We start from the raw sequence: 27083 nt of genomic DNA on the forward strand, positions 1-27083 counted from the left end.
GCAACACCCGCAACGCCGTCGTCTTCTTCCTCCGGCCGCCGGACCTCTCCCGTCGATTCGTCGCCCCCAGGCCTTCCCCGAGCCGTCTGAGCTCTTCTCTGCACTCCCTGTGAGCATGCGGTGGTTTTCCCTAAGCTTTCCCCGTCGATCCCCTCCTCTAGCCCTAGTTCCACCGGAGCCCGAGGAGCACCGCCGCTGCCTCTCGTCGCCGGTAGCCCTCCGATGTCCAGCTCGTCCTCCCGTGAGCACCAGAAGCTCCAGGACGACGCGTAGATGCCGTAGCAGCTAAGATCTAAGCGTGGATCCCCCTGATTCAAGCCCCCCGACGACGCCCGAGCTTCGGCCGCCCCTCCGGCTCGTCGCCGACGCCTCTTCCGGCGACCCTAGCCTCCCCAGTTGGTCCTGCCAGATCGGCCGCTTCGCGAGCTTGCTGTAGCTGCCATCCGCGTGCGATTTGGTGCTGTGCAGCGCCGTTTAGGTCGCCTCCGGCGAGCCCTCCGCTGCGGGTTTGGTCGCCGGCGACCACCCTCCGATGGCCGTCGACGTGGCCGGCCATTAGGGCCTAATCGCCCTCCTCTGAGTCGCTGACAAAGGGCCCCACACCTGGTCAAACCCCAATTAGGGGCTGGTCAGCGCGGTATTAGCCCCAGAGAGGCTGACCAGTGGGGCCCCCCTGTCAGGTTTGACCTGCACAGGTCGGCTGACCTGCTGACGTCAGCCTGATGCAATAAATGGATTTTCCAGTATAAAACTAATTCAGGAAATTGCTAAAAATTGCAAAAATCATAGAAATTAATCTGTAACTCCAATGAAAATAATTTATATATGAAAAAGTATCAAAAAAATTCAAGGATTCTGATTATGCTATTTTCAGCTATGTTTGAAAAGGTTACAGAACCCTAAATTGTGAAATAAGGAATAATTCAATTCTTTTAATCACTTTATAAATGGAATTTGCAAAAATATCCAAATTTCATTATAAATGCAATGATCACACACTGCCCTAGATGTAAATCAGTACCATAACATGACATTTCATGCATGTTAACATTAGGTTGATCTGAGCATCAGGTCGAATCAATTAAACCGGTATCCGGGAATACCCGTTTGAATTGCTATTCGAATGTGATTCAAATTAACTCTAAACCTAAAACATCTTGATTATAATAACATATCACTTTGCATTCTTATGCCATGCTCATGCATCATTTTGATTGCATATGATTGTTATTGAATGTTGCCGTTCATTTCGGTAGGCTCCGCACCCCCGGATTCCATCGAATATCCGCCCGACGGATATCGTTCCTCCTCTGAGCAACAAGGCAAGCACCCCTTTGATCATCCCGATAACACCTATGTTCCTGCTCCTGCACCTATTTAATGCATTAGGATCAAATGCTTCAACTGCTTTTGCCACGATAGTTGGACCCACTTCCTTTGCATGACTTAACCTTGTCACAGTAAATAGCCGAACCTTGCAACCTAGCATACCTGGTAGTTGCTTGAGCTATAATGTGCCTTATCCTGCTATGCATGCTATGCTTAGAGTTGTGTATGGTTTGTCATCTGGGAGATGAACAGAAATGCGGAATGTGTTCGGTAAGCAAAGGTCGTGTGTTGAACTTGATTTGGTAAAGGTACCGGTGAAAGGCTGTGTAGGAGTACATGGCGGGTTGTTTCATCGAAACCGTCCTTAGGAACTGAGTTCCGTGTATGTAATCCAAGACTAGATACTACCACATGCTGGGGCCTGAAATATGACCCCGCTCGGCCTATTAATCGCTTAGCACTCGGTCTAGGAGTTGCAAGTAGTTTCTGGTGTTTATAGTAATGCTGGAGGCCGTGCATGGTGCTGACCTGAGAGGTGGACCGTGATGCGGTAGGCAGTGGCACGGTGTACCAAGTGGCACCCGGATGGTGGGCTTGGGAACCCTGCGCACATCGTTTGAGGCCGTGGCGGAAACCTCGGCCGGACTTCCGTACGGGTTACTCTCAGATAGGTGATAAACCTGGACTAGGTACTAGTGTGGTTAAAGGTCGTGGCCGACTCCCTCGCTGGGCTTCCGCTTGAAGGTTGCCGAGGTGCATGACGTGCACATGGCGATAAGTGGCGGGAGCGTGTGTGACGAAGTACACCCCTGCAGGGTTATGATCTATTCGAATAGCCGTGTCCGCGGATATGGACTACTTGGAGACATATGTTGTTCATACATAATTCAATGGCTACTCATAAAATTGTCAAGATAAGCGTGAGTGTCATGGACGGCATTCCCGTATGGAGACGGAATGATTCCACGATAGTGTATTGTTGTGGTGTTAGTGGACTCGTGTACGAGAAAACAAGTTGTCAAAACTAATTTCAAAAAGCAAGTTGTCTAGCCACGAGTCAAATGCTGGCTTTCTGCATGAAACCCCACAATACCTTCTTGATACCTTGCATGAGTAGTTAGCCATCCTAAAGTCTTGCTGAGTACCTTCGTACTCATGTTTGCTTAATCATGTTGCAGAGGTTGCTAATGACCCTAATGGAGGGTTCTTCGTAGACACCGACGAGGACGAGTAGCTGGTGTCCCAGCTACGATCTGGCCCTACGTCGGCTCTGTAGTATAGCCAGGCCATGTGCCTTCTAGTTGCTCTGTCTGTACCCAGACAGCTTATAACTCTTCCGCTGGCTTGTATTGTGTGACTGATATTATGGGTCGTGAGACCCTTAATGTGCAATAATATGTGTGTGGCTCTTCCGAGCCTCTTAAATAAAGCTTGTATGTTTATGGTTATGTTGTGATGCCATCGATGTATCTATACATATCGGTATGCCATGCGTACGTGTGTCTTACATGATATGTATGGGGTTCGAATACCTAGTCGTGAACTTTAGTAGCACTCCTTACAAGGAAATGCCCCTTTGTGATCCAACGAGCCTTGGTAGTTCGCTACTGCTCCGGACGCATTGGTTGACCGGCATGTGTCCTTCTTAGCTGCTGTGTCTGTCCCCTTTGGGGAAATGTCACGCGACGTAATGGAGTCCTTGTAGCTTGCTACGACTCGTCTACGTTCGTTGATGACCGACACCTGCTTTGTTGGGTCATGTATGCCTGTCCTTGTGCGGAACTGCCACTTTGGTTTATGACTAGACATGTCGATCCGGGTTCTTTGACATTGGAATGCTAGCGACACGATCGCCTACGTGAGTCAAAAGACGGAAACGGTCCCGGCTAAGGTAAGGCTGCAACCGTGGAGTTAACCGTGCGTGAGACCACAAAGAGATGCGATGTGTTATAGGCTGGATTCTTATGGCTTAGGATCGGGGTCCCGACAGTGCTTTGAATAATTTCAACTAGAAGCAGATATTTGAGACGATTCGGGTAGTTAGCCTTGTAGTTGATTGAAGACCTTGTTCTGATGAATCTCATGAGCCATGGGGCATAAGGTGCCAAATCAAAGGGTGGCAGCGCAACATTGGCCAAAGTCCTCTAAAGGAAATCATGTATGTTGATGGGAATCCCATGTATGATGTAGAACAAGAGATGATTCATGATGCCAACAACTTCTTCATCATTGGAGTTGTGGCCTTTGACAGGACTTAGGGTCTTGGCCATCATGCAATAGACTATTCTTGGCACATATAGCATATCCTTCACAAGGAAGGTTGTCGTTGGAGCTTAACCTTTAGTCAATGGCTTCATGAGCACTTGCATCAGATGATCAAATAATTCAGGTTCTTCATATATCCGTTTTGCTTCATCCTGAGGAGGATCAACTAGGAGAGCTCAAAGTAGCTCACTAGCACGGGTTTTGAAGTGTGTGTCACCATTCATCCAATTAAGTACCCAAAAGTGAATGTCTTGAGCATCACCAGACAGATGCACAGTGGCATAGAATTGAAGAATTAGCTCCTCATTCCAATCGCAGATATTAGAGCAAACTCAAGAAGCCCTGCCTCATGAAGAACTGATATTATTGGTGTGAAAAGGATATGGACTCCATATCCACATGAGAAATTCGGTGATGTTGGAACACTTCGGTATTATCAAAAAACACTAAGGAATATATGTTTATCTATGTAGATGTCAAGAAGCGCTTGCGCCTAATCCTTGCTCAGTCATATGGTAATTCACCAATGAAGAAATTCTTCTCAACGAAGAATTCAATGTTGTTGAACTTGGGTCTCCGAGTGAGCATGCGTTTGAATGGTAGTGAGGGATTTGGTTGAAGGTTTACATTGTGTGGCCTCATATCAAGTAAGTGTCGAGGAGAACCAGTAGAGACATTCTTATCTTTGATGGCATCAAACTTGGCCATTTCCTCAACAGTGGCATTTGGCACAGTTTTCATATTAGTGGATTGTATAGACCCTTCACATTGAGGAATTTGATTAACTTTTTCTTCAACAACCGCTTGTTGGGTCACTTATTTAGCTGATGTAGCTCGAATTTCTTCAGGAATAGTCTGGAGGAGAGTCCGACGTTCTTCGGAGCGAGTTATCAATTCTTCAGTCTGTGCATGGCACTGTGGAATTTGTGAGAGAGGAGTGGTGATGGGTGAATTTGGGTGGGTAGTTTCCCAATATTCATCATTGATCAATGGAGTTGTGGAATCATCCATATCCATATCCTCCTAAGTTTCTTAAACATCGGGCTCTTCAACAATCATCTGAGGCTGGGGTGAACATACCTTAAGAGGTGAAGCATTTGCTTCAACGTCAATTTCTTCATCCACTTGCTCTAAGGAAGCGGTAGAGTGGTTTTCTTCATATTCTTGATTTATGATGACACGGTCTTCACCAAATGGGACCAACTCATAAGGAGACACAACAGAAATAGGAAGTGCATCAATTGGTCCAGTTGAAGAATTTGGTGTTGTCTTCAACTTCTTCACATATGAGGCTTCAATAGAGTCTGAAGCCTTTCTCTTGTTTGCAACTTCTTCCATTGTGGCTTTTGTTTTCTTTTTCTGCTGATGCATAAGGAAGTGTGACTTTCTTCACCTTTCAGGATTTTGCAGGAGCTATGGGGGATGAAGGTGGTCGAGTTTCTTCAGGCACGACTAATGCAGTCGCCTTGGGGATTTCTTTAGAAGAAAGCTGAGATGTTGCTCTGTTGGTTTCAAATTTATAACACACAACACATCATCAACTTGCCTTGTTGGTTCTTCATGCACAATAGTGGGATTTTCCATGACAATTTCTTCAAGAGCAGCGAAGTCTTCAACTGCCGTGGCAGGTTCTTGAGCTAGTGGTGTAGACGAGGTAGTGTGAGGAATTTGTGGTTGTGAACGTTCTGCAACCCTTGAGTTGTGGTCATTTATGACACATTTACCTTATTGATAAACCAGACCTTGACACCTTTCCATTCAGAATATCTACGATCATAGTCATCACTGAGGCTTTTGATCTCAGCTTGCATTGCAATCAGTTGCTCAAGCGTTGCTACTTATAAACTGTGTTGGATTTTTCCCCAAAGAGGAGGGGAGATGTAGCACAATAGATAAAAGTATTTCCCTAAATGAGAACCAAGGTTATCGAACAAATAGGCCCTTCGGCAACACCTTCACACACATAACCAAACACTTGCATCCAACACGGGCAAGAGGGTTTTCAAGCCCCTTGAACTTGTTACTTGCAAGGATTAAATACCGGTAGATAGAAAATATAAATAAATAAAAGTTAATAACAATAAATAAATTGCATAAAATTATTTTTAGAGTTTTAGTAATTATGTTTAAGTAGACCCAGGGGCCATATTTGATGCTCTTTCCGGAGTTCTGACTCTGCGACTTTCAGCATCGCGAATAACTCGCTGGGTGACTTGTTCATCCCTTGCATGTTATAGTACAACACAAAGCTCTTATAGCTAGGTGGCAGTGATTGAAGAATTCTGTCAGTGATAGACTCTTGCCGGAGTTCAATCCTAGCTCAGCTAGACGGTTGAGTACCCACACATTTTCAGCACATGTTCACTGACAGACGAATTCTCCTCCATCTTGCAAGCATAGAATTTATCAAAGGTCTCATACCTCTCGATCCGGACGTTCTTCTGAAAGATAAACTTAAACTCCTGGAACATATCATATGCTCCATGATGCTCAAAGCGACGTTGAAGTCCCGGTTCTAAGCCATACAAGACTGCACATTGAACTACTGAGTAGTCCTCCTTACGTGTTAACCAGGCGTTCAAAACATCTTGGCTAGACGTAGCGGGTGGTTCATCTCCTAGCGCTGCATTAAGGACATAATCCTTCTTCCCAGCTTGCAGGAGCAGCTTTAGATTACGAGCCGAGTCTACAAAGTTGCTTCCATCATCTTTCAACTTAGCTTTCTCTAGGAACGTATTGAAATTCAGGGTTGCTACTACGTGAGCCATTGATCTACAACATATAATATTGCAAAGTGGACTTAGACTATGTTTAAGATAACTAGAGTTTAACTAATCAAATTACTGATAAACTCCCACTCAAAAAGTACATCTCTCTAGTCATTTTAGTGGTTCATGATCCAAATCCACTATCTCAAGTCCGATCATCACTTGAGTTGAGTATAGTTTCAGCGGTAAGCATCTCTATGCTAATCATATCAATTACACGATTCATTCTCGATCTTTCGGTATCTTGTGTTCCGAGGCCATGTCTGCTCATGCTAGGCTCGTCAAGTTTAACCCGAGTGTTCCGCATGTGCAACTGTTTTACACCCATTGTATGTGAACGTTGAGTCGATCACACCCGATCATCACGTGGTGTCTCGAAACGACGAACTTTCGCAACGGTGCACAGTCGGGGAGAACACAATTTCATCTTGATATTTTAGTGAGAGATCACCTTATAATGATACTGTCGTTCTAAGCAAAATAAGGTGCATAAAAGGATTAACGTCACATGCAATTCATAAGTGACATGATATGGCCATGATCTTGTGCTTCTTGATCTCCATCACCAAAACACCGGCATGATCTTCTTGTCACTGGCGCTACATCATGATCTCCATCATCATGCCGCCATAGAGGTTGTCATGCTATCAATGCTATTACTACTAAAGCTATAACCTAGCAATATAGTAAACGCATCTGCAAACGCAAACGTTAGTTTAAAGACAACCCTATGGCTCCTGCCGGTTGACGTAGCATCGACGTGCAAGTCAATATTAACTATTACAACATGATCATCTCATACATCCAATATATCACATCACGTCTTTGGCCATATCGTATCACAAGCATACCCTGCAAAAACAAGTTAGACATCCTCTAATTTGTTGTTGCATGTTTTACGTGGTTGATATGGGTATCTAGTATGATCACATCTTACTTACGCAAAACCACAACAGAGATGTGCAAATTTCTATTTAACCTCTCTCCAAGGACCGCCTCGGTCAAAACCAATTCAACTAAAGTTGAAGAAAACAACACCCGCCAGTCATCTTTATGCGACGAGTTGCATGTCAGTCAATGAAACCAATCTCTCGTAAGCGTACGAGTAATGTTGGTCCGGGCCGGTTCAATCCAACAATACCGCCGAATCGAGAAAAGACTAAGGAGGGAAGCAAATCGAACATCAACGCCCACAAAACCTTTTGTGTTCTACTTGAGATAACATCTACGCATGAACCTAGCTCATGATGCCGCTTTTGGGGAACATTGCATGGGAAACATAAAAATCCTACGCACACGAAGACCTATCATGGTGATGTCCATCTACGAGAGGAGATTAGATCCACATACCCTTGTCGATCGCTAAGCGGGAAGTGTTAAGAAACACAGTTGATGTAGTGGTACAACTTCGTGATTCAAATCACCGTCGTCCCATGATCCGTTCCGATCTAGCGCTAAACTGACGGCACCTCCGCATTCAGCACACGTACAACTTGATGACGATCTCGGCCTTCTTAATCCAGCAAGAGAGACGGAGAAGTAGATGAGTTCTCCGGCAACATGACGGCACTCCGGTGTTGGTGACGATCTACTCCTGCAGGGCTCCGCCCGAGCTCCACAGAAATCCGATCTAGAGGAAGAACTACGTGGTATAGGTTTGACTTGCACGTGGCAAAGTTGTGTATCAAAAAGCCCTAAATCACCAATATATATAGGAGGAGGGGAGGGTCTAGCCTTGGGGCTCAAGGAAGCCCCAAGGGCTCCGGCCGAAGGGAGAGGTGGACTCCCACCCCAATTCTGTTTGGGGGAAGGAGTCCACTCCTTCCTTTCCACCTCCCTCTTTCCTTTTTTTCTCTTTCCTTTAATATTTTTTCCCTTGTGGCGCCATGGCCCTAATGGGCTGGCCTCACCAGCCCACTAAGGGCTAGTGCGCCACCCTAGGGTCACCGGGCTCACTCCCGGGTGGGTGGGCCCCTCATAGTGAATACCCGGAACCCATTCGTCACTTCCGGTACACTGTCAGTAATGCCCGAAAGTTTCCGGTGACCAAATGAAACCATCCTATATATCAATCTTCATTTCCGGACCATTCCAGAAATCTTCGTGACGTCCGTGATCTCATCCGGGACTCTGAACAACCTTCGGTAACCACACATATAACTCAACTATACTAAAACAACTTCGAACCTTAAGTGTGCGGACCCTTCGGGTTCGAGAACTATGTAGACATGACCTGAGACACTCCTCGGTCAATATCCAATAGCGGGACCTGGATGTCCATATTGGATCCTACATATTCTATGAAGATCTTATCGGTTGAACCTATGTGCCAAGGATTCATATAATCCCGTATGTTATTCCCTTTGTACTTTGATATGTTACTTGCCCGAGATTCTATCGTTGGTATCCCTATACCTATTTCAATCTCATTATCGGCAAGTCTCTTTACTCGTTCCGTAACACAAGATCTCATGACTCACACTTAGTCACATTGCTTGCAAGGATTGTTTGTGATGTTGTATTACTGAGTTGGCCCCGAGATACCTCTCTGGCACACGGAGTGACAAATCCCAGTCTTGATCCATACTAACTCAACGGACACCTTCGGAGATACCTGTAGAGCACCTTTATAGTCACCCAGTTACGTTGTGACGTTTGATACACAAGGTATTCCTCCGGTGACAGTGAGTTATATGATCTCATGGTCATAGGAATAAATCCTTGACACACAGAAAACAATAGCAATAAAATGACACGATCACATGCTATGTCCATAGTTTGGGTCTAGTCTATCACATGATTCACCTAATTATGTGATCCAGTTATTAAGTGACAACACTTGCGTATGGTCAGAAAACCTTAACCATCCCTGATCAACTGACTAGCCAACTAGAGGCTTGCTAGGGACATTGTTTTGTCTATGTATCCACACATGTATCTATGTTTTCATTCAATACAATTATAGCATGGATAATAAAAGATTATCTTGAAATAGGAAATATAATAATAACTATTTTATCATTGCCTCAAGGGCATATTTCCAACATACCAGGGTTTGGATGTGCATTGTTTTGGATGTTGCCCATGTTCTCTGAATTATGCTTCTACTATTTCACATGAGGAGACTCCCATAGTTTCCTCATACATATTAGGAGATTTTGTTCCATCCCATACGTTGCATGATCCCCAAACATGTGTGCACAATATGCTCCCCATGAATAATATTCATGTGCCACATTGTTGCTATAATTTGCATCCCACTCATGTTGAGCATAATAACTATTCTTTCATGATGGATGACATGTTACTATACCATGCATCTAATTTATTTGAGCATTGTTTATCTTGTGCTAACTCTCATGTGCATATACACATCATGATGGATGATGTGTACATTTACCATGCACACACTTTGTTCCGGGTGTCTCCTTGTGTAGGTACACATGATTCCTCGTCAACCTCGCAAGTGCACGAGGTGATTAAATGAGTCGTAGAGAGCAACGAAGACGTGCACCACCATGGAGTTTTTATCATGAACCCATCTTCTTTGCGCAAATACTTTGCACATTTCTTCTACATGGCTCTCACAAGGCTATGGCTTATTGTCCATTACACATCTTATTCCCATATTGTCATGTTCACTTTGCATGATATGCTCATTTCTATGCCCTTGCCATGCATTTGTGACCCATGCCTTGCATCTCACATGACACTTGATTCTCGTATTCGTATGTGTATTTGTAAGCTTGGTTGCTATATTACTTGTAATTACCATGCTTTGCACATGATTGATATTGCGTATTGTCATACGACTTCATGTGTCGTCTCTTTCATGCTAGATGATTTGCCATGTATTGAGTGCAACATTGCATCTAATCTTGCTAATGCAATTTCCCCCATAGATTTCTCTCATATTATTGGAGCCTTTGACATCTTTCATGTGAAGCATGCTTTCCTTCCGTCTTTGCACCATACAACTAGTGCCATGAATACTGTCATTGTTGCATCATATTCTTCATGCACTCGTGATCCTAATAGTTATGTGCAAGAGAAGAGAGCCATCATGATGGATAATGTGTTTGTCTACTGCTACTACAACAAAAGACCTTCCAACGGCGCCAGAAACACATGCTGACGGGAGACTATTCTTGTCTTGATACTCCTCAACAACGGCACCAGGAATCCTTCTGCTACGGCTACGCCTTTAGGGACTTCCTAGGCAAATATGCAAAGGATTCCCCCGTGGCCTTGGAGCCTTGCGTTGGTGTTCCCTCGAAGCGGAAAGGGTGATGTAGCACAACGGCGGTAAGTATTTCCCTCAGTTTTGAGAACCAAGGTATCGATCCAGTGAAGGAGTATCACAAGTACCTGCACAAACACAAAAAGCTTGCTCCCAACACCATGAAGGGGTTGTCAATCCCTTATAGATTGTTTGCCAAGTGAGAACTGAAAGTAACAAAGTAACAAAGCAAAGTAAAAGCAAAAGTGGAAACGATAGGTGTGAATAGACCCAGGGGCCATAGTGTTCACTAGTGGCTTCTCTCATGAAAGCGAGTAGACGGTGGGTGAACAAATTACTATCGAGCAATTGATAGAACCGCGCAAAGTCGTGACGTTATCTATGGAAATGATTATATCTATAGGCATCACGTCCAAAACAAGTAGACCCATACTTTCTGCATCTACTACTATTACTCCACACTTCGACCGCTATCCAGCATGCATCTAGTGTATTAAGTTCAAAAGAACAAAGTAATGCCTTAAGCAAGATGACATGATGTAGATGGACAATCTCATATCTACGACAAAGCCCAACTTGTTACCCTTTATGGCAACAACATGATGCGTGCCTTGCTGCCCTTTCTGTCACTCGGAAAGGTCACCACACGGTATGAACCCAAAACTAAGCACTTCTCCCATTGCAAGAATCATAAATCTAGTTGGCCAAACAAAACCCAAGACTCGAAGAGACTTACAAGGATATCAACTAATGCATATAAGAAATCAGCAAAGACTCAAATATATATCATAGATAATCTGATCACAAATCCACAATTCATCGGGTCTCGACAAACACACCGCCAAAGAGGATTACATCGAATAGATCTCCATGAAGATCATGGGGAACTTTGTATTGAAGATCCAAGAGAGAGAAGAAGCCATCTAGCTACTAACTACGGACCCGTAGGTCTGAAGTGAACTACTCACGAGTCATTGGAGGGGCGATGATGTTGATGTAGAAGCCCTCCAACTCCAAAGTCCCCTCCGGCAGGGCACCGGGAAGGGTCTCCAGATGAGATCTCGCGGAAACGGTAGCTTGCGGCAGCGGAAAAGTGTTTTCGTGGATTCCCCTATTTTTTTCTGTATTTTAGGGAATATATAGGTGAAGGAGCTAGGTCAGGGAGGCGCCAGGGAGGCCACAAGCCTGCTAGCCGCCTCCCCTGGTGGCGACTACAGGGCTTGTGGGCCCCCTGTAGCTCTCCTGCCTTGGCCCTCAAGGCCCGTGATATTCTTCCATTCGGGAAAATTTTATTTCGGTGATTTTGTTCTGTTTGGACTCCGTTCCAAAATCAGATCTGAAAAGAGCCAAAAACACAGAAAAAACAGGAACTGGCACTTGGCACTGAATTAATAAGTTAGTCCCAAAAAGATATAAAAGGTACATAAAACATCCAAAGATGACAAGATAACAACATCAAACCATCAAAAATTATAGATACGTTTGAGACGTATCAAGCATCCCCAAGCTTAACTCCTGCTCGTCCTCGAGTAGGGAAGTGATAAATAATGAATTTTTGATGCTTTCATGCTACCTAGGATAGATGTCCTTTGTAATTCCTCTTATGTGACGTGAATGTTCAGATCCATTAGATTCAAAACAATAGTTTGCTATTGACGTGGAAACAATAATACTTCAAGCAAACTAGCAAGGTAATCATGAACTTTCAAAATAACAAGGCCAAAAGAAAGTTATCCCTACAAAAGCATATAGTCTGGCTATGCTCTATCATCATTGCAGAACGAATTTAAATCATACACAACCCCGGTATTGGCCAAGTAATTGTTTTCACACCTTTACTTTCTCAAACCTTTTCAACTCTCATGCAATACATGAGCGTGAGGCATGGTTTTAGCACTATAAGTGGTGTGGAGTGTGGTGGAGGTTGCAAGACAAACAAGGAGAAGATGATCACATTAACTAGGCATATCAATGAGCTGTGGAGATGCTCATCAATAGATATCAATGTGAAGGAGTAGGGATTGCCATACAAATGATGCACTAGAGCTAAGAGTATGTGAAAGCTCTTAAATAAAACTAGTGGGTGTGCATCCAACTTGCTTGCTCACGAAGACCTAAGGCAAAATTGAGGAAGCCTATCATTGGAATATACAAGCCAAGTTATGTAATGAAAATTTCCCACTAGCAATATGGTGGTGACAAAACGAGAGACTCTCAATCATGAAGATCATGGTGCTTAATAAGCACAAGTGTGGAAGGATAGTAGCATTGTCCCTTCTCTCTTTTTCTCTCATCAGTTTTTTGGTGGGCTCTTTGGCCTCTTTTTTTTTGGTGGGCATCTCTGGCCTCTTTTTGTATATGGGCTTCGCTGGCCTCTTTTATTTCCTCACATGGGACAATGCTCCATCAATGATGATCATCACACTTTCAACTCAAAACTTAGAGCAAAGATGACTCTATATGGAATGCCTTCGGTGGTGTACCGTGACAATGATCTAGCATGGCATAGACATTAAATGGAAACATCATGCTAGCTATTTTACGATCATGCAATGGCAATGTAGAAGTGGTGGCACATGTCATGGTGGTAGTTGCATGGCAATATATCTCGGAATGACTTTGCAAAAGCCATAGTAGGTAGGTATGGTGGCTGTTTTGAGGGGGGCTAATGGTGGGTTTTGTGCACCGGTGAAAGTTGCACGACACTAAGAAGATAGTGATGGTGGAAGGTGAAAGTGCATCTAAACCATGGACTCAACATTAGTCATGAAGAACTCATATACTTGTTGCAAAAGTTTTAGTAGTAATCGAAACAATGCATTCAACGCATACTCCTAGGGGAAGGGTTGGTAGGTATAAACCATCGCGCGATCCCGACCGCCACACAAAGGATGACAATCAATAGACTAATCATACTCAGATTTCATCACACAGCGGTTCACCATACGTGCATCCTACGGGAATCACCAACTTCAACACAAGTATTTCTAGATCCACAACACCTTACTAGCATAACTTCAATATTACCACAACCACAACTCAAAACTAATTGAGATGAATCAAACTTCTCTAACTATTCAATGCACATGAAGGTGGAAGTTTTCGTATCCCTTTGGATAACTACCCCTTTTGAGACTACTTTCAAAGCATAGATCAACTACCAAGCCACGCACTCTAAAATATATAAGTGAAGCACATATAGCAAAATCAACTAACTCAAAAGATATAAGTGAAGCACATGTGAACTGAATTGTCTACCAGAGGATATAAGTGAAGCTCGACAAAATTACGGTGAGTGCATGTCTCTCTCTATAGGTGTGCAACAAGGATGACTGTGACACAACAAAAATAAAAGACTCCTAAGATACAAGACACTCCAAGGAAAACACATAACATGTGGTGAAAAAAAAAATAGCCCCAAGTAACGTTACCGATGGATTGAAGACGAAAGAGGGGATGCCTTCCCGGGGCATCCCCAAGCTTAGGCTTTTACAGAATCCTTGAATCTCTTGGGGTTCCTTGGGCATCCCCAAGATTGAAATCTTGCCACTCTTTATCTTTTTGTCCATAAGAACTTCACCCAAAACTTGAAAACTTCACAACACGAAACTTAAACAGAAACTCGTGATATCATTAGTATAAGAAAGCAAACCACCACTTCCTTAGGTACTGTAGCAAACTTAAATTCTACTTATGTTTATGTTGGGTTACAGTACTTTCTATCTTCCATGGCTAATACCCCCGATACTATCCATAGTTTCATCAAAATAAGCAACCAACACAACAAAAACAGAATCTGTTAACAGCAGACCAGTCTGTAGAAATCTGTATATTTTGTATACTTCTCGTACTTCAAAAATTCTGAAATATTACGAAAGTTTGAAGAATTTGCAAAGCAATCAGCATAAAAAAGAATCAACTCAAAATCTCTTACAGAAAAAAATGAAAATTCTTTTTGTGAGCAGCAAGTTTCTGTCTTTTCCAGCATGACCAAACGATCATCCCCAAGACTAATCATAACGGTTTTGCTTAGCACAAAGGCAAAAAGAAACACAAAAAACACAATCATAACATAATTATGAAAGTGTGGAAAACATAAAAATAAATAAAAATGATAGATTCGTTGGGTTGCCTCCCAACAATCGCTATTGTTTAACGCCCTTAGCTAGGCATAAGGTGATGGAATCACGTATAGTCATCTTTGGTGCTCAAACCATAAGTAGCCCTCATCATAGATTCATAAGGCAATCTTATTTTCTTTCTAGGAAAGTGCTGCATGCCCTTCTTTAAAGGAAATTGAAATCTAATATTCCCTTCCTACATATCGATGATAGCACCAATAGTCCTTAGGAAAGGTCTACCAAGAATAATGGGACATGAAGGATTGCAATCTTTGTCAAGTACAATGAAATCCACGGGTACATAGTTCTTATTTGCAACAATAAGAACATCATCGATCCTTCCCATGGGTTTCTTGATACTAGAATCCGCAAGATGCAAATTAACAGAACACTCTTCAATCTCATGAAAACCAATAATATCACATAAAGACTTTGGAATCGCGGAAACACTAGCACCCAAATCGCACAAAGCATTGCACTCATAGTTTTTTATCTTGATTTTGATAGTAGGTTCCCACTCATCATGAAGTTTTCTAGGTATAGAGACTTCTAGTTCGAGCTTCTCTTCAAGAGATTTCATCATAGCATCTACGATATGCGCGGTAAGGGCTTTGCTTTGTCTATAAGCATGTGGAGAGTTTGCAATGGATTGCATCAAAGAAATGCATTCAAACAAGGAGCAATTATCATAATTGAATTCCTTGAAATCCAAAGTGGGAGTTTCATTACTACCCAAATTTTTTATTTCCTCTACTCCAATCTCCACACCTTTATCATCAAGATCGGTGGACTCCAAATCATTGGGACGTTTTTCAACCAAAGTGAATTCATATCCAGCCCCTTCATCAATAAGTTTGACACACGAGAACAAAGATTCAAGAGGAGTCACACCAAGCACCTTAAGATCTTCGTGATTTACATCACTAGAACACACCCTTTTTACATCACTAGAACGCGCCCTTTTAAACCATTCATGCCTAGCGCAAATTTGGGCGGTTCTTTCTTTGCTCTCATTCATGGAGACACACATAGCTTTCAAAGTTTCATCCAAGTTGACCTTGGGAGGATCACATCTAACTTTCAAGCATCAATATCACAAGACATCTTATCAACGCTCTTAGCCAAATCGTCAATTTTGAGTAGTTTTTCCTCTATGGACGCATTGAAAATATTTTGAGAGTTGATGAACTCTTTGATATTACTCTCTAAATAAGAGGGGTAATTTTTTGTGATTTCCATAAGTTTTGTTGTAGGAATTGCCATAATTGTTAGAGGAGTTACTAGTAAAAGGCATAGGAACATAGTTTCCACTAAAAGCATTGTTGTTGCCAAAATTGTTCCTACCAACAAAATTCACGTCCAAACTAGCGTTGCTATTCTCAATCAAGGAAGATAGTGGCATGTCATTAGGATCTAAAGGAGCGTTTCTACTAGCAACCAAATTCATCAACTCGTCCATCTTAGCACTAAGCGAGTTAATTTCTTCTATAGCGTGTACCTTTTTGCTAGCAGGCGGCCTTTCAGTGTGCCACTGAGAGTAGTTGGTCATGATATTGTCTAGGAGTTTTGTAGCGTCTCCTAACATGATTTCCATGAACGTTCCCCCTGAGGCGGAGTCCAAGATATTGCGAGAAGCGAAATTCAAACCAGCGTAAAAGATTTGTATAATCATGCACAAACTCAAGCCATGGGTGGGACTATTTCTAATCATAAGCTTCATCCTCTCCCAAGATTGTGCAACATGTTCATGATCAAGTTGCTTGAAACTCACGATATCGTTACGTAAGGAGATGATCTTAGCCGACGAAAAATACTTGGATATGTAAGCATCTTTGCACTTATCCCAAGAATCGATACTATTTTTGGGCAAAGAAGAAAACCAAGTTTTTGCGCGATCTCGCAACGAGAAAGGAAAAAGCTTCAAATTAATCACGTCATAATCCACATCTCTTTTCTTTTGCATATCAGAAAGCTCAATGAAGGTATTTAGATGGGATGCGGCATCTTCACTAGGAAGGCCAGAGAATTGGTCTTTCATAACAAGATTCAGCAAAGCTGCGTTGATTTCATACGATTCCGCACTAGTGGCGGGAGCAATCGGAGTACTAATAAAATCATTATTATTGGTACTCGAGAAGTCGCAAAGTTTGGTGTTTTCAGCCATGATGACTTCAACAAACAAACAAGAACACAAGCAAGCAAGAAAACCGGCAAGGGAAAACGGCAAAAAGGCAAAAGGCAAAAGAAAACGGCAAAGGAGAAATGCAAATGAAAATGACAAATGTGAAGTGGGGGAAAGGAAAATGAGAGACAACTGGCAAAAAAGTAAATGCAAGAGATGAGTTTGTGAGACCTACTTGGATAGATCTCTCCTTCCCCGGCAACGGCGCCTGAAATACTTCTGCTACTACAACAAAAGACCTTCCAACGACGCCAGAAACACGTGCTCACACGAGACTATTCTTGTCTTGATACTCCTCAGCAACGGCACCAGGAATCCTTCTGCTACGGATACGCCTTTAGGGACTTCCTAGGCAAATATGCAAAGGATTCCCTCGTGGCCTTGGAGCGTTGCGTTGGTGTTCCCTCGAAGCGGAAAGGGTGATGTAGCACAGCGGCGGTAAGTATTTCCCTCAGTTTTGAGAACCAAAGTATTGATCCAGTGAAGGAGTATCACAAGTACCTGTACAAACAAAAAAAGCTTGCTCCCAACGCTATGAAGGGGTTGTCAATCCCTTATAGATTGTTTGCCATGTGAGAACTAAAAGCAACAAAGTTACAAAGCAAAGTAAAGCGAAAGCGGAAACGATAGGTGTGAATAGACCCGGGGGCCGTAGTGTTCACTAGTGGTTTCTCTCATGAAAGAAAGTAGACGTTGGGTGAAAAAAGTACTGTCGAGCAATTGATAGAACCGCGCAAAGTCATGACATTATGTATGGCAATGATTATATCTATAGGCATCACGTCCAAAACAAGTAGACTGATACTTTCTGCATCTACTACTATTACTCCACACGTCGACCGCTATCGAGCATGCATCTAGTGTATTAAGTTCAAAAGAACAGAGTAACGCCTGAAGCAAGATGACATGATGTAGATGGACAATGTCATATCTACAACACAGCCCATCTTGTTACCCTTGATGGCAACAACACGATGCATGCCTTGCTGCCCTTTTTGTCACTGGGAAAGGTCACCACACGGTATGAACCCAAAACCAAGAACTTCTCCCATTGCAAGAATCATAGATCTAGTTGGCCAAACAAAACCCAACACTCGGAGAGACTTACAAGGATATCAAATCATGCATATAAGAAATCAGCAAAGACTCAAATATATATCATAGATAATCTGATCACAAATCCACAATTCATCGGATCTCGACAAACACACCGCCAAAGAATATTACATCAGATAGATCTCCATGAAGATCATGGAGAACTTTGTATTGAAGATCCAAGAGAGAGAAGAAGCCATCTAGCTACTAACTACGGACCCGTAGGTCGGATGTGAACTACACACGAGTCACTGGAGGGGCGAAGATGTTGATGTAGAAGCCCTCCAACTCCAAAGTCCCCTCCGGCAGGGCACCGGGAAGGGTCTCCAGATGAGATCTCGCGGAAACGGAAGCTTGCGGCGGCCGAAAAGTGTTTTCGTGGAGTCCCCTATTTTTTCTGTATTTTAGGGAATATATAGGCGAAGGAGCTAGGTCAGGGGGGCGCCAGGGAGGCCACAAGCCTGCTAGCTGTCGGCCCCCTGGTGGCGGCTACACGACTTGTGGGCCCCCTGTAGCTCTCCCGCCTTGGCCCTCAAGCCCCTTGATCTTCTTCTGTTCGGGGAAAATTTGTTTCGGGGATTTTATTCCGTTTGGACTCCGTTCCAAAATCAGATCTGAAAAGAGCCAAAAATACAGAAAAAACAGGAACCGACACTTGGCACTAAATTAATAAGTTAGTCCCAAAAAGATATAAAAGTTACATAAAACATCCAAAGATGACAAGATAACAACATGAAACCATCAAAAGTTATAGATACATTTGAGAAGTATCATCTACCATGCACATACATTCTTTGCTTTGTTGAGTGTATCTATAGGATGCTTTGTTTACATGTCAACCTCCACTTCACGTGAGTTGACTATTTGAGCTTTTGAGAGAAATCCATGCTACTCCAACGCGTTTCTACGTCGCACTTTCTTGTGAATCCACATTGTGATGGACACACAACGTCACGCTTTTGAGGTGACATCCTGCTTGAGCATGGATATTGTGGCTCATCCAACTTATGTTGCTTGTACCATGACATATATTGGCCATTTTGGACCACTTACTTGCACACGTGTTAGTGATATTGCTTTTCTTCATGATTGCCACATTGCCATGCCTCTTGCCATATATACCTTGTGTGTTGCATCCAACTTGTGTATTGTTTGCTCTTATCATATGCTTGGTTGCAACAATGTCCATTCCTCACATTTGCCATGCCACATTGCTTGCTACATGCTTGACTTGATTGCCCCACACACGATGACCAATTGCTCTTTCTATCTTGTTGAGTGCCACACTATCTTCACTACAACATGTGCACATTATGCTTGGATTGTCTTGCACTTTGGATTACTCAATGTGTTTAGACACCCTTCATTTTATTTGTTATTGTGAATGATTCCTATGCCTACCATAGACCATTCGTTGAGCACTTTGTGCATGCTTCCTATGACCGTGAGGTAGATTCTTGTTATCTTGTCACCTCTATTTGCATACCTACCTCACCTTTGCAAAATATTTCCCACAACTACATTGCTTGCGCTCAATTTACACGCTTAAATTCCATGCCACAATCCTCTCTCAACCCACATGGTATGCATGATGACAACACTTGTTTGATGATTCATCACTTGAATGATTGGTTCTACTCTAACGCTAACCACATTTGTTTTCCAAGTGTTTGTCGTATTTTCTCCTATCATAGGAATTACTAATCGGTTAGACAATGGAGAGTGCCTCTTTAGAGCTTTATGATGATGAGTTATTCATGATCGTCCACTTCTACACGACAACGCCATCTCCTTCCCATGGTGATTTGGATTTGATCAGAGGACGTATCTTTCCCAAGGGGGAGGGGATGATACGGAGCATCCCACAAACCTCACCATGGAAAGAGCCCCTTTGCCAAGTGACACATGCTACATCTACTTCATACATACAAAGGTGAATCTTCTCCTTTACACGTGTCAGCTTGTGCCCTTCGAGGATGGTATACTACTTGACACTCCTCTCGTGTGCATGCATACGTATTGTCGTAGCTTCATGGATGAGGAGGAGTTATGCCAACACCTGCGTACAACGACACCATCCGTGAGGGAAGCTTGGAAAAGAAGGAAGAAGAAGCAAGGACAGCTTCTGGAAGGCCCGGACCTTCCGGCTTGCCCGGAACCTCCGAACCCCGGACCTTTCGGCCTCCACCGTCGAGAGTAGCTCCCAGAGGTGCCAACTCTCTCGATAGCCGGGACCCTGTCCGGACCTTGCCGAAACCTCCGGACCCCGACCCTCCCGGAACATTCGGCCACAAAGCAACCGAAGTGTGCCAACTTTCGGGAAACCCCGGAACCTGCCTGGATGTGCCCAGGAACTTCCGGCACCCGAAACATCCAGCCGAGTTCGGAACTTTTGGCATGTGTGCATTCAACCACTCGGGCCCAAGGCTCATGTATCCCTCTCACTTACTCCTTCGTGCCTTAGACTATAAATACTTGTATCCCACCCCCGTTTTAGGGTTATCTATTGATTGATAATTACTTGTTGAGCTGAGCTCCATCTCCTACCTCCTCCCATGGAGATGCTTCCTTGTGAGAAGACTACGTAGTGGATGTCAAGGCCCCTTACGATGTAAGATCCCCTAGTGGATTCAAGGCCCCATCTCCCCATGGTATTTTGGATGAACTCTACCATGTATTTTATTTTCCCTTTGTTGTTCATGTACCCTTATGGATCTTGTGTGTGGTGAGTCTAGTGGATGTGTGATTGTACTAGTTCTTGAGTGTTTCCCCATGTGATTTCTCCCTGTTCATCCCCGTGTTGTTCGTGTTCTTGGGAAATCCCCTTCTAATTTGTGAAAGATCGACACCCACGGGTCTGCCCGTATCAGAAATGATAAGCAGTTTGAGCAAGGTATTCTCTGCAAGTGATGATAGATAGTTTTGTAGCAAGGTAATTCGTAACAAGTGACAAGTAACAATAGAAACAAATGTGCAACAAGGTATGCCAATCCTTTTTATAGCAAAAGACAGGCCTAAAACTACTCGTATATAAAGCAACTACTCCCGAGGACACATGGGAATTTCTGTCTAGTCATGTTCATCATATTAAGTTGATTCGTGTTCTCTACTTTGATAATTTGATATGTGGATGGACCGGTGCTAAGGTGTTGTTCTTACTTGAACTAACAACCTACTTATGATTAACCCCTCTCGCAAGCATCCACAACTACGAAAGTAGAATTAAGATAAATCTAACCATAGCATGAAACATGAGGATTCAAATCAACCCCTTATGGAGCAAGACATAAATTGGGGTCTAAACTTATGTCACTCTCGCAACCCATTGTCTACTTGTTACTCCACAAACTCTTCCTTTAGGCCCACAAAACGGTGAAGTGTCATGTAGTCGATGTTCACTTGACACCAGTAAAGGAAGTAACAACATTCATATCATCAAAATATCGAACGAATGCCAACTTTATATGATTACTTATAACCATACTTCTCTCATGGCCTCAGGAACAATATTAACTACTCACACCTCAACAACATGTTCAACATCAGAGGTGTAACAAATATGACTAAGGATCTAAAATATGTCTTCCACCAACTAATCCAACTAGCAACAACTACAAGATGTAATTAACATAACTAGCAACCCACAGGTACCAATCTGAGATTTTGAGACAAAGACTGAATACACGCGATGAACTAGGGTTGGATATGAGATGGTGCTAGTGAAGATGTTGATAAAGATTGGACCTCCCTCGAAGGGGGAAGCCTTGGTGATGACGATGCCTTCGATTTCCCCCTTCCAGAGGGCAATTCCTCTGGCAGAATCACTTTGTCGAAGAGCAAAAGGGCCTTTGCCCAGGTTTGTGCCTCGAGAGGGTGGCGCTTCATCCTGAAACTTATGTATTTTTTCTAGGGTAAAACAGACCATAGGAGAAGAGGGGCGCCGAACGACCAACATGGGCCCCACAAGCTATCAGTTCGCGACCTGATGGCTTGTGCACATGTGGCTGACCCTCTACGGTGTAGTTTTGGGCCAATAATTTTTTTATATTCCAAAAAAATCTCCATGAGTTTCAGGTCATTTGGAGCAACTTGATTTTTGTACCTTTTTCTCAGTTTCTTGGTCCAGCATTCTAGTTTCCACATACTTTCCTCTTCACAATGTACATTGCATATTCAGAGAGGAAAGACCTAAGAATTACATAATAATAGGGAATAACACACAATAACAAGACAAATATCAATAAAGATCCATGATGGAAAATGGACGTATCAGTAGTCAAGGCAACTCTGGTAAGTGCAAGCATCGAGAGGGAGGATCAAACATTGTCGTTAATAGCAAAATTGGCTTCAAGAGTTAGGGATGGAACAACAACTCTGACAGATCTTAAATTGGGAGCAAACCTCATAACTATTGGGAAGCACTTAAAGGTCCTTGTCCCAAACATAGTTTCCTAGACAAGCCGACCAACCACTCACGGGAGAACTACTTCATCATACATGAATTTCGCAATCAAGCTTTTCAAAATCACCACGGAGGTGGTGGTAGTGGACACCTGGGCAACCCGACACCATTGGGTATGGGGCCGGCTTCCCACAAGACGGCTCATCCGGTGGCTTCACAAATCCACGCTTCCACAGATCAGGTAGCTCGGGGTTTGGTTTCCACGGTTCCAGCAACAATGGCGGTGGAAATCAACATTTTGTGCAAGGCAATCAGGCCGATTTTCAAAGCAACCCTAAACAGTTGAATAGTGGGCAGTATCACGTGTTCACAACTAGCACTTGTAAACGTGATCACGAGGTTCAACAGAGAGCCATCGATATGGTTGAGCCGGTTTTCCCTGCATGCTTAAATTGGTCATAGAAACCGATAACATGAAGTAGAGATGATGAGCCTCCCCCGGTTGATAGTCCGGGTGCGCGCACTCTGGTGGTGGCACCTCAAGTCGGTGGTTATAAGGTCACAAAGGCAGTCATGTATGAATAAGCAACATCAACATCTTATACTATGGCATGTTCATACGGATGAATCTTTCGTAGAAACAGCTGCAACCCTCTTGCATAGTTTTTCACGAGATTGTTCTGGGCAAGTCAACATATCCAATTGGGTGAATCAAGCTAGAAGTTTCTTTTGGTATGGAGCTCATTTATAGATGCGAGTCTTTTTCCTCTGAGGTAGGCAAAATTAAGAGCCCTTATCATGCCCTCATCGGGCGACCGGCTTATGCCTGATTCATGGCGCAACCAGGTTATGTCTATCTCAAGCTCAAGATGCATGGGCCAAAGGGGACCATCATAGTTGATGGCAGCCAAAAAATTGCTCAAGAATGTGAGGAGGGATATGTAGCTTATGCCAAGTCGGCTTGCTCAGAGGAAGAGGTGGAATTCTACACAACCAATTTTGACCCGTTGGACATGACCTCCCTGAAAAAGACCACTACAGAGTATGGTCCGTGCTCAAATTCCATCCGATCGAAGATACAGAGCATATTGATTTAACTCTAGGAGATTCGTCCCAACAGTTAACTATTGGGACAAGCATGGTTCCCAAATAGGAAACCGAACTCATCGAGTTCATCCGTGAGAATCAGGACATTTTTGCATGGAAGCCTTTTGACATGCCTAATGTACCAAGAGAACTTGCTAAGCACTACCTAAATTTGGATCCGAAGATGAAACATATGAGACAATACTTGTGTCATTTTCACAAGGAGATACAGAAGGTTGTTGTCGAATAAGTGGCCTCGCTCTTAGCTGCCGAGTTCATTGTTGAAGTTTTCCACCCTGAATGGTTATCAAACCCCGTGCTTGTTCTGAAGGAAAATGGAACTTTGGCGTATGTGCGTTGATTAGACATATCTTAACGAACTTGTCCTAGGACCTATTTGCTCTTCCTCGCTTTGACCAGATCATCGACTCCACCAACGGTTGTGAGAGTTTGTGATTCCGAGATACTTACTCCAGCTATCATCAGATCAAGATGGCTATTCAGGAATAGGAAAAGACGACATTTTTCACACCTCTTCTGGCTTTGTGCCATGTTGCTATCCTTTTTCACTTAAGATCATGAGGACTACTTATCAACGTTGCATACAAAATTGTTTCCACAAATAGATTGGGTGCAATGATCATGCTTGCGTTGATGATATTGTGGTGAAGTCCTAGGGGAAGGAGACTTTGTTGGATGACATCAAGGAGACCTTTGATAATCTTCGGGTTTACAAGATGAAGCTTAACCCAGCCAAATGCGTTTTTGGTGCCCGTGCGTGCAAGTTACTGAGTTTTTCGGTGTTGGAACGGGGCATCTAGGCTAACCCAGACAAGATCAAGGTGGTGACCTCACTGGCTAAGCTGGACAATGTCAATGACGCCCAACGTATGGGGGGTCGCATCACAGCCTTAAGCCGGTTCATAAGCCGCCTCGGTGAGAAAGCGATTCCACTATATAGTTATTGAAAAGACAGACAATTTTGTTTGGACTAATGTTATAGACAAAGCTTTTGAAGCTCTTAAGAAGCAATTGGTAGAGTCGCCCGTCCTTACCGCTTTGATTGGTAAAGAGCATATGCTCCTATACTTTGCCGCTAATAATAAAGTGGTGAGTGTAGCAGTTATTGTGGAATGTAAGGAGGTCGGGAAGGAATACACTGTCTAGAGACCAGTCTATTGTGCCAGCGAGGTTTTGACTGAGTCCAAGCTACAATATCCACATTGGCACAAACTAGAATTTGGTGTCTTCATGGCTAGTCGCAAATTGAAGCACTGTTTTCGCGAACACCCAATTACCATGGTCAGTTCAGCTCCTCTAGGAGACATCATACAAAATCGGGAGGCTACCGGCTGGGTTGCTAAGTGGGCAATTAAGCTTGGACCACACCATGTGAAGTATGTGCCTCGAACAGCTATTAAATCTCAAGGATTGCTAGACTTCATTAATGATTGGACTGAATTGCAAGTACCTGAGGAGAAGTCGGATAACACATACTGTGCGATACACTTCGATGGCTCTAGACAATTGGAAGGCTCAGGGGCTGGAGTTATCATATCTTCTCCACGAGGTGACAAATTTTGTTGTGTTTTACGGCTCATGTCCCCTTGTACTAACAATCCAGCTGAATATGAGGCCCTCCTCCACAGGCTACGCATGGCTAAGGAAATGAACTTAAGTTGGATCAGATGTCTGGGTGACTTAGATTTGGTTGACCAACAAGTATCTGGGACTTGGGATTCAAATGACCCCCTTTTGGCGGCTTATCAGTGTGCAGTCACTATCATTGCAGGTCATTTTGAGGGTTACCAGGTTGACCATATTGATCGCCGGCTCAATAAGGCCGTAGACACTCTTTCATGCTTAGGCTCTCAACATAAGCCGGTTCCCCCCAATGTGTTCCTCGATGTCCTTTGTAGTCCTTCGGTTAAATTGCCATCACACGAAGATATCGCTATTCCTGACACGGACGCACATCTAGTAGCGGATCTTCATGCTATTCTTGATTGGATAGTTCCCTATCTAGCTTATCTAACTCATGGCGAGCGCCCATATGAGGAAATTATCACCCAACAAATTATCACATGTTCGAAGTCCATGACTATCATCAATGGAGAATTACACCGGTGGAGTATTACTAGTGCGTTTTACAATTGTGTTTTCCCTCACGAAAGTCATGAGATTATGAATGAAATCCACGCATGTGACTGTGGTCACCATGCTAGATCAAGATCCCTCATGGCCAAGGCTTTTCGGCACGATTTTTCTTGGCTTACATCTTATGCAGATGCCGAAGAAATTGTGCGGAAGTGTAATGGTTGTCAGAAATTTGCATGGCAGGCTCATGTGCCGGCTCAAGAATTACACATGATTCCAGTCACTTGGCCGTTTGTAGTCTCGGGGCTAGACATGGTTGGCCCGTTCAAGCTATCCAAGGATAAGAAGATCCACCTTCTGGTTGCGGTGGATAAGTTCACCAAGTGGGTAGAATCAAAACCAATCATTAATTGTGACACTGAGACAATGGTGAAGTTCTTAAAAAGCTGATTTTCGTTTTGGTTATCCACATAGCATCATCACACATAATGGCACTAACTTATCCAAGGGAGCAACGGAACATTTCTGCGAGCGTGAGCATATCCGACTTGATTTAGCCTCAGTTGCACATCCAAAGTCTAATGGACAAGCCGATCAAGCTAATCAGGAGCTATTACATGGAATCAAACCCAGACTTATGGTTCCTCTAGAACGAACCCTGAGCCATTGGATCGAGGAACTCCATGCAATCCTTTGGAGCATACAGACTACTCCAATAGATCCACATGATATACGTCATTTTTTCTGGTTTATGGAACCGAAGTTGTTTTGCCAAGTGATATCCATCACGAATCCCACAGGGTTGTCTCTTATGTTGAAGCCTATAATCAAGAAGCTCGTGAGGAATCTATGGATGCGTTGGAGGAAGAACATGATCTTGCAGCAGCAGAATCAACTATCTATCACCAAGAGCTACGTCGCTATCATGGCTGTAGAGTTCGCAGTCGGACTTTTGAGGAAGGTGACTTAGTGCTCCATTTGATTCAAGACCAAACATGCTTGCATAAGCTTTCACTACCATGGGAAGGGATCTTTGTCATTTGCAAGAACCTCAACAATGGGTCATATTATCTTGTCCACATACATGATCAAAAAAGTCACGTACCTCCGAGGAGGAAACCAACAGAAGATAGAGAAAAGATCAGTGTCATCCCCTATGCTTCTGCCATAGGCTCTATCATGTATATAATGTTGTGCACAAGACTGGATATCAGCCTTGCCATACGTATGGCCGGAAGGTTTCAAAGTGATCCAGGAGTGGAACACTCGATGGTGGTCAATAATATCCTTAAGTACGTGAAAAAGACAAAGGAAATGTTTCTTGTTTATGGCGGTGATCAAGAGCTCGTCGTAAAGGGTTACATTGATGCAAGCTTTGACATTGATACGGATGACTCTATGTCTCAAACCGGATACGTATATACTCTCAATGGGTGAGCGGTAAGGTAGTGCAGTTCCAAGCAAAGCGTGGTAGCTGATTCTACATGCGAAGTGGAGT

This window comes from Hordeum vulgare, chromosome 3H (genome assembly GCF_904849725.1).
Source record: "Hordeum vulgare subsp. vulgare chromosome 3H, MorexV3_pseudomolecules_assembly, whole genome shotgun sequence".
In the NCBI taxonomy this organism is placed as follows: Eukaryota; Viridiplantae; Streptophyta; class Magnoliopsida; order Poales; family Poaceae; genus Hordeum; species Hordeum vulgare.